The sequence below is a fragment of the Lactuca sativa genome, chromosome 3, assembly GCF_002870075.4.
Source record: "Lactuca sativa cultivar Salinas chromosome 3, Lsat_Salinas_v11, whole genome shotgun sequence".
Classification (NCBI taxonomy): Eukaryota; Viridiplantae; Streptophyta; class Magnoliopsida; order Asterales; family Asteraceae; genus Lactuca; species Lactuca sativa.
The window spans coordinates 18,720,146-18,727,088 of NC_056625.2; the positions used below are offsets into that span (position 1 = coordinate 18,720,146).

Here is a 6,943-nt window from a genome sequence, read left to right on the forward strand (position 1 = left end):
CTTGAGCCTTTTTATACCCATTATCATCTAAGTTGCAATCCTTGGTCAAGTGTGGACCATTACACCTTTCACATCCAACTCTTATAGCATGTATTGTTTGGTCCATTTTTGTCATCCTCCTGTCCATTGTATCAAGCATGGCCATCACAACATCCATGTCTGTAGAATTTCCACCCCCACTTCCTTTTACTCCCTCATTTCTTGGATTGTGATACTCAAGAGAATGCTTTGCAAATTCTTCCACTAACTCCTTAACTTCCCCCAGATTTTTCTTGGTAAGTGGTCCTTGGGAATCAAGGAGTTACCTTGTCATGAAATTAACACCATCATAAAAGATTGACCTTTCTTGTTGTATATTGAGGTCATTTTGAGGACAATTTCTCAATAATCCCTTATAGCGCTCCCATGCCTCATAAAGTGACTCACCTGGATTTTGCTCAAAATTTGCTATTGCCTTTTTGAGTTTAGCTATCTTGGAAGGTGGGCAAAAATGATCCAAAAACTGTTCACGCATTTGGGCCCAAGTAATGATTGCACTGGGTGGTAGTGCCTTTAGCCAATCTTTAGCAGGTCCTTTAAAAGTGACTGGTATTATCCTTAGCAAGACTGTCTCTTTTGGAACATTTGGGATATTGAAATAATCTGCTATGTAATTTACTTCATCCAAATGCTTGTAAGCATCCTCGTGATTCTTTCCAAAGAATGGTACATCCCTCAGTGCAGCGAGGATATGTCCTTTCAGTTCGAATGGGGCAGTTGCAGGAATTGTAGGTTGTATTAGGCCAGGACCAACATCATCTCTAATTCTCTTTTTGTAAGCTCCCATCGACATATTCGCAATATCCGCCATTTCATTATCAGACTTGTCTTTGAATTCACTTCTATGTAATGCAAATTCGAGCTTGGTATCGTATTCGGTATCCTTTGGGTTTAAATCTTGCTCAAATCTTTCTATCTTGCTTTTGTCCTTTGATGATGTACTCGACTCTCCTACTTTCTTTCTCGGCTTCCTTCCTAATACTGATTTGAGGTCTTTGAAAGATGACTTTTTAGGTGTTTCGCTCACTCCCGCATTCTTATCCGTCTTCTTGTGAAGGGTTGACTGTGGATCTTCAAGTGGTGACACCAAAGGTGTGTTAGAGCCTCTGGTCATGAACTTCTGAAAAATAAACAAAAATAAATACGTAAAACTGAACTAAACCAGAAAAAAATGGAAATTACTGGATTCACATCCTGAGCCAATACAGCTCACGTCGTGAATTCAGTACTAAAAAAACTAAGCTGAAAAAGTAACTGTTTGCAGGTTTTACCCCACAAAAAGGATCGATCAACCTAAAGCAAATAAATAAACAATCAAATAAACCATTCCCCGGCAACAACACCAAAAACTTGATGCGTGCAAAAGCTACACCTAATTTTATATTTATAACCTAACTAACTTAACTAACTAAATTACACCTAGGCAGTGTACCTAGTCAAATTATAGAATAGTCGGGTAAGTCGGGTGTCGATCACAGGAAACGGTTTTGACTAATTAATCTATCTACTACTAAATTAACCTAATTACTAACAAAGAAAGGGATTTATCTAATTTTGCAAGTTTAGATAAACTTAATTCTTTAACACAAATTCAATCAGTAAACAAAACACTTATGTTAGTTCGAATCCACTTTCCCTCAGTGGTTTATAAATTAGCTATGACGATTACTGTTGATTACCAATTAAGATAGTATTAGCAATTTAGCTCTAAATCTACTAACATTAATTAATTAATGTAAATCAAATTACGTTCACACTTAAGTTAACACATAATCAATTATTTAATGGATTGGAGCTACGTAAGATTGATTAACAAAACACAATTATATTCATAATTTGAGTTATCCAGCACAGCCTAATTCAATAATTAATTGCTTAACTAAGATTGGTTTTATCCTAGCTCTAATAATTTAATATTCACTAAATTGCCAGGTATTCTGATTCATGTAAATTAATAGTCATCAACTACACAGAATAAGAAATCAAAACAAGCAAATACTAAATCAAAAATGCTAGGTTCAATCAATCCATCACGAGTCTTAACCAACAAGTAAATCAAAGCTAAAGTATTACACCATGAGTTCGAGCTTCATCTAGCTAACAAAAGCAGCTAGGTTTTGCTGGACATACTAGCTAAAAACCACAAATAACTCGTATTCAAAGACGTGTTTAAAATGTACCAAATTCTTAAACTAATATGAACTTCTCCTCTCCTTAGATGCTAATAGCCAATTCCAGAATTTTTCTCCTTCTAAAAATCGTCTCCAGGAACCCTCAAGGCATCCAAAAAGTCCCTCAAGTCGTAATGAGAAAGAGTATATATAATTATCGATTTTTCCGCACTCACGTCGTGAATAGATAAGTCTCACGACGTGAATAGTAGATTCCCGTGTTGGCTAAGGACTCTTCTTCGCGATGTCTATCTTCTGGAAGATTCGTGTTCATGTCGTCAATCTTTAAGCCTCACGACGTGAAGTCAGCAGATTACGTAAGCTTCTTTCTTCTTTTATTCTCGAAGCCTCCAAAGTTCCATGTTTTGTCATTTTTAGTCCTTTTCTCAAAAATGCTTCTACTTGGCTGCAAAGAACAATTTATCCTCATAAGTACCATTATTCAATGCAAATAACCAAAATATTAATAAAAATACAAGAAAATATTGCCTAAAAACATGTATAAATATGGAAATATCATCCACCCTCTTGTTCGTCGGTTCTTTCTTCTTTTTGTCAAGAATAGCTATTGGTCTCTCGATGTAGTTTAGGATGTCGTCAACCTGGATATCCTCTAAAGGCACAATCGCGGAGTCATACACTAAGCATTTCCGCAGCTTGGAAACATAAAAAGTGTTGTGGATCTTACTGAGCTCTGCTGGAAGATCCAATTGATACTCTACCTTGCCCACCCGGGCCATAACCATGAAAGGACCGATGTACCTGGGGCCCAGCTTGCCCCGGTTCCTGAATCGGATGACACCTTTCCAAGGTGACACCTTCAGAAGGACCATGTCGCCCATCTGAAACTCCACGTCAGAACAGTGCTTGGCGACATAGCTTTTTTGCTGACTTTGAGAAAGTCTGGAGCCTGCTCCGGACCTGTTGGATCCTCTCAGTGGTCTTGAGTACTACACCAGTACTCCTCATGACCCTTTGTCCGACCTCGCTTCAACAGATTGGGGTCCTACACTTCCTCTCGTAGAGCATCCCGAAGGGAGGTCGGTCTATGCTGGCGTGGTAACTGTTGTTATACGATAATTCCGCTAACAGAAGATACATATCCCAACTGCCATCGAAATCCAAAACACATGCACGTAGCATGTCCTCGAGAGACTGGATCGTCCTCTCACGCTGCCCATCCGTCTGAGGGTGGAAAGCGGTGCTGAAATGGAGGCGAGTACCCATCTCTTCGTGAAACCGCTTGCAAAATCTAGAAGTGAAACAAACATCTCGGTCTGACACCACCAAAATAGGCACTCCATGACGTGCCACCACCTTGCGAACGTAGATCTTAGCCAGCTTCTCAGCCGATATAATCTCTTGGATCGGGATAAAATGAGCACTTTTGGTCAACTGATCCACGATGAACCATATCAAATCTACTCCACATGCCGTCCTGGGAAGCTTCATGATGAAATCCATAGTGATATCTTCCCATTTCCACACGAGAATGTATAACGGCTGTGTCTTGTCGTGTGGTCGTTGGTGTTCGGCCTTGACTTTCCTGCAAGTCAAGCACCGCTCTACGTACCATGCTACGTCCTGCTTCATACAGGTCCACCAATAATCAGGGCGAAGATCCTGATACATCTTCGTCGCCCCGAGATGGATGGAGAACCTCGACTTGTGAGCCTCATCCATCAGAACCTGGCATACACCGCCCCAATACGGAACCCAGACCCTCCCATGCAAGGTCAACAACCCACGACTGTCATGATCAAATGAGGCCACCTGGCCTATGATCCGCTCACACTCCAAACGCTCCTTCTTCATAACCTTGACCTTTGCCTCTCGGATCTGCTCCAGCAACGGAGTAATCATTGTCATCCTCGGACATATATCTTGAATCAGAGCCGCCACTGCCTTGCGGCTAAGAGCATTGGCCACTAAATTGGCCTTTCCTATGTGGTAAAGGATCTCACAGACGTAATCCTTCACCATATCTAACCATCGACACTGTCTCATGTTCAGATTCGGTTGATCCATGAGGTACCTCAAACTCTTGTGGTCCGTGTAAATGGTACGATGGAACAGTGTATCCCCTTGGGGAACGTCAAGAAATAAGTCAAACTGACACCAGGCTTGGCCTAGTCAGAACATAGTCTAAAGCCATGTACGGGCCTTTGCCAACATGAAGAGCGCTGATATGGCAGTTAAGGCGCAGAACCACGTCTTAACCCCAATTTTAGGAAGTTACCTCCCAGTAAACATGGGACCAATTAGAAAGTCCCACTCACCCATTAGATGATAGCCACAATCTTCATAAATGTTTAGGAGATTACCTCCCAGCCAATGAGGGAATGAGGTAAAAGGCATGACGAAGGACCCTCCAAAATGGGTTCGCCACGTCGCACCTCACGAGGGAATCCTCAACAAAATCAGTTGAGAGACACGCCTCAAAAACAAGTATAAAAGGATCCATTTTTCTTAAAAGGAAGGAGACAAAATTCTCTCTTCTCTGTAATCTTCTACCATCTTTCTCAGATCTCATACTGACTTGATCGTCGGAGCTTCGTCCCGAGAACTCCTCTCGGACGTTGACTAACAGTCATTTCTCTCTTTTTCACTATGATAACAGGAGACGATACTCATACGGATCCCCTCTGCAGTTTCGATTCCATCCTCTCTATCATATCATAACATTTGGCACCATCCGTGCGTATCTTTAGAACGATATATCCATGAAACAAACCCAGAAAGCAACATGGGAGGCGATATCCCAGTGACATCAGGAGCAGCAGCGAAAATCCCGTTGCACCCAATGCAGCCACTTGATGGCGGGCAAACTTCCGTTTAAGAGGAGCACGCCTTAAACCGCACACTGGTCTCATAGACACCGTCCAGTTCTCAGCCAAAACGGCAACAACTTACATCGCCAATCTATGGCGACTAACAACCAGCACCCAATAAATAGCAATCATAACCACAACTCCACAAGTCATTGCAACGCAAAAAATAGAGCTCCCTGCATCACAAAAACAATCCTTCCTACACGTTTCTAGCACTGGAACCTGGATCCCTCACACCATTCAACCACAGCCACAATATTCCTCGATGGTCCATCCAGACGCCACCATGGCAGGATTGTCTCATGTGCCGATATTTGCACAGCAACCGCCAAGCTTCAACCAACTTGCACAGCAGACACCAGGTGCAAACCCTGTACCGTCTCAGCTGTAAGTAACATGCGTGCAAACTTCATCCAGCCAGGGACCTAGCCCTTATGGGCCCGGTGTCCAGTTCTCGGTAACATTCGAGGTCAACTCCTTCATGACAATCGGTTAGCCGTTTAACCCGTACACATAACAATACACAAGAGCAAGCCCATATCTAGTTCCTTTGGCAGGGCAACATGCAATCCAGAACCTTGGATTACAGCCAAACAACAGCAGTATCAACCATACATCTCCCAGGCGGCCATGCATAACATGATGTATGCAGGCCCCTACCAGATGCAACAACACATGGCTCATGGTGGTATGCCATACTCATACATGGACAACCCCAGGCGAAGCGCAAGTTCCAACTTCAACCATGAACTCTTGTAGTACGAGATCCCACACACTGCGATGATTCTAAACATGCGAAAGTATGACGGCACTACAGACCCATATGAACACATTGAAAACTACGAGTGGACGATGACATCTCTTAAGATGGATCGCCGCTTCACCTACACGTATTTCCCTTCTCTAAAACAGGTATAAAAGGATCCATCTTCCTTACAAGGAAGGTGACAGAGTTCTCTCTTCTTCGTAATCTTCTACCATCTTTCTCCTTGGCTGCTATGAAATGCGCACTCTTAGTGAATCGATCAACGACCACCCAAATCATGTCGTGACCATTCTTTGTTCTGGGCAGTTTAGTGACAAAGTCCATAGCAATGTCTTCCCACTTACCCATAGGCACAAGCAATGGTTCTAAACTCCCGTAAGGTTTCTAATGTTGTGTCTTGACTCTCGCACAAGTCACACACTCAGCCACATACTTTGCAACATCAAGCTTCATCGTCGGCCACCAGTAGTAGGGTTTCAGGTCCCTATACATTTTAGTGCTACCAGGATGAATTGAGTACATGGTTTTGTGAGCTTCTTCCATCAGAAGATCCCTAATTCCTCCTGACTTAGGTACCCAAATACGATCTTGGAATACCTTCAGTCCATGACCGTTTGTACCAAACACCAACGTTTTACCCAAACGTTCCTCCTTTCGGTCATTTTTCTCAGAAGCTTCCTCTTGAGCTTTCTTTATACTCTCCACAATTGTCGAGACAACTTCAATTCTCAACGCTCTTGGCCTTTTCCTTTCAAGATTGACCTTCCGACTGAGAGCATCAGTAACAACATTAGCTTTACCGGGGTGGTAAAGTATCTCACAGTCGTAGTCTTTAAGTAATTCTAGCCAGTGTCGTTGCCTCATATTCAATTCCTTTTGATTAAAGAGATATTGGAGACTCTTATGATTAGTGAAAAGTTTGCACTTCGTGCCATAGAGGTAATGCCTCCATATTTTCAGAGCGAAAACTACCGCTGCCAACTCCAAATCATGAGTCGGGTAATTCTTTTCATGCTCTTTCAGCTGTCGAGACGCATATGCTATCACCTTTTCTCTTTCGGTCAAAACACAACCCAATCCAACCCCAGACGCATCGCTATAAACAGCGAAGTCTTCAACTCCATCGGGTAAAGAAA

At 42.5% G+C, this 6,943-nt stretch overlaps 1 non-coding gene across 1 annotated transcript; it reads left to right on the forward strand.

Annotated features, from left to right (window-relative positions):
- The first annotated feature begins 359 nt into the window (after positions 1–359).
- On the forward strand, positions 360–466 carry LOC111919385 (small nucleolar RNA R71). Its single transcript, XR_002859479.1, has one exon. It is a non-coding gene; the product is annotated as a small nucleolar RNA R71 (small nucleolar RNA).
- Positions 467–6,943: the final 6,477 nt, after the last annotated feature.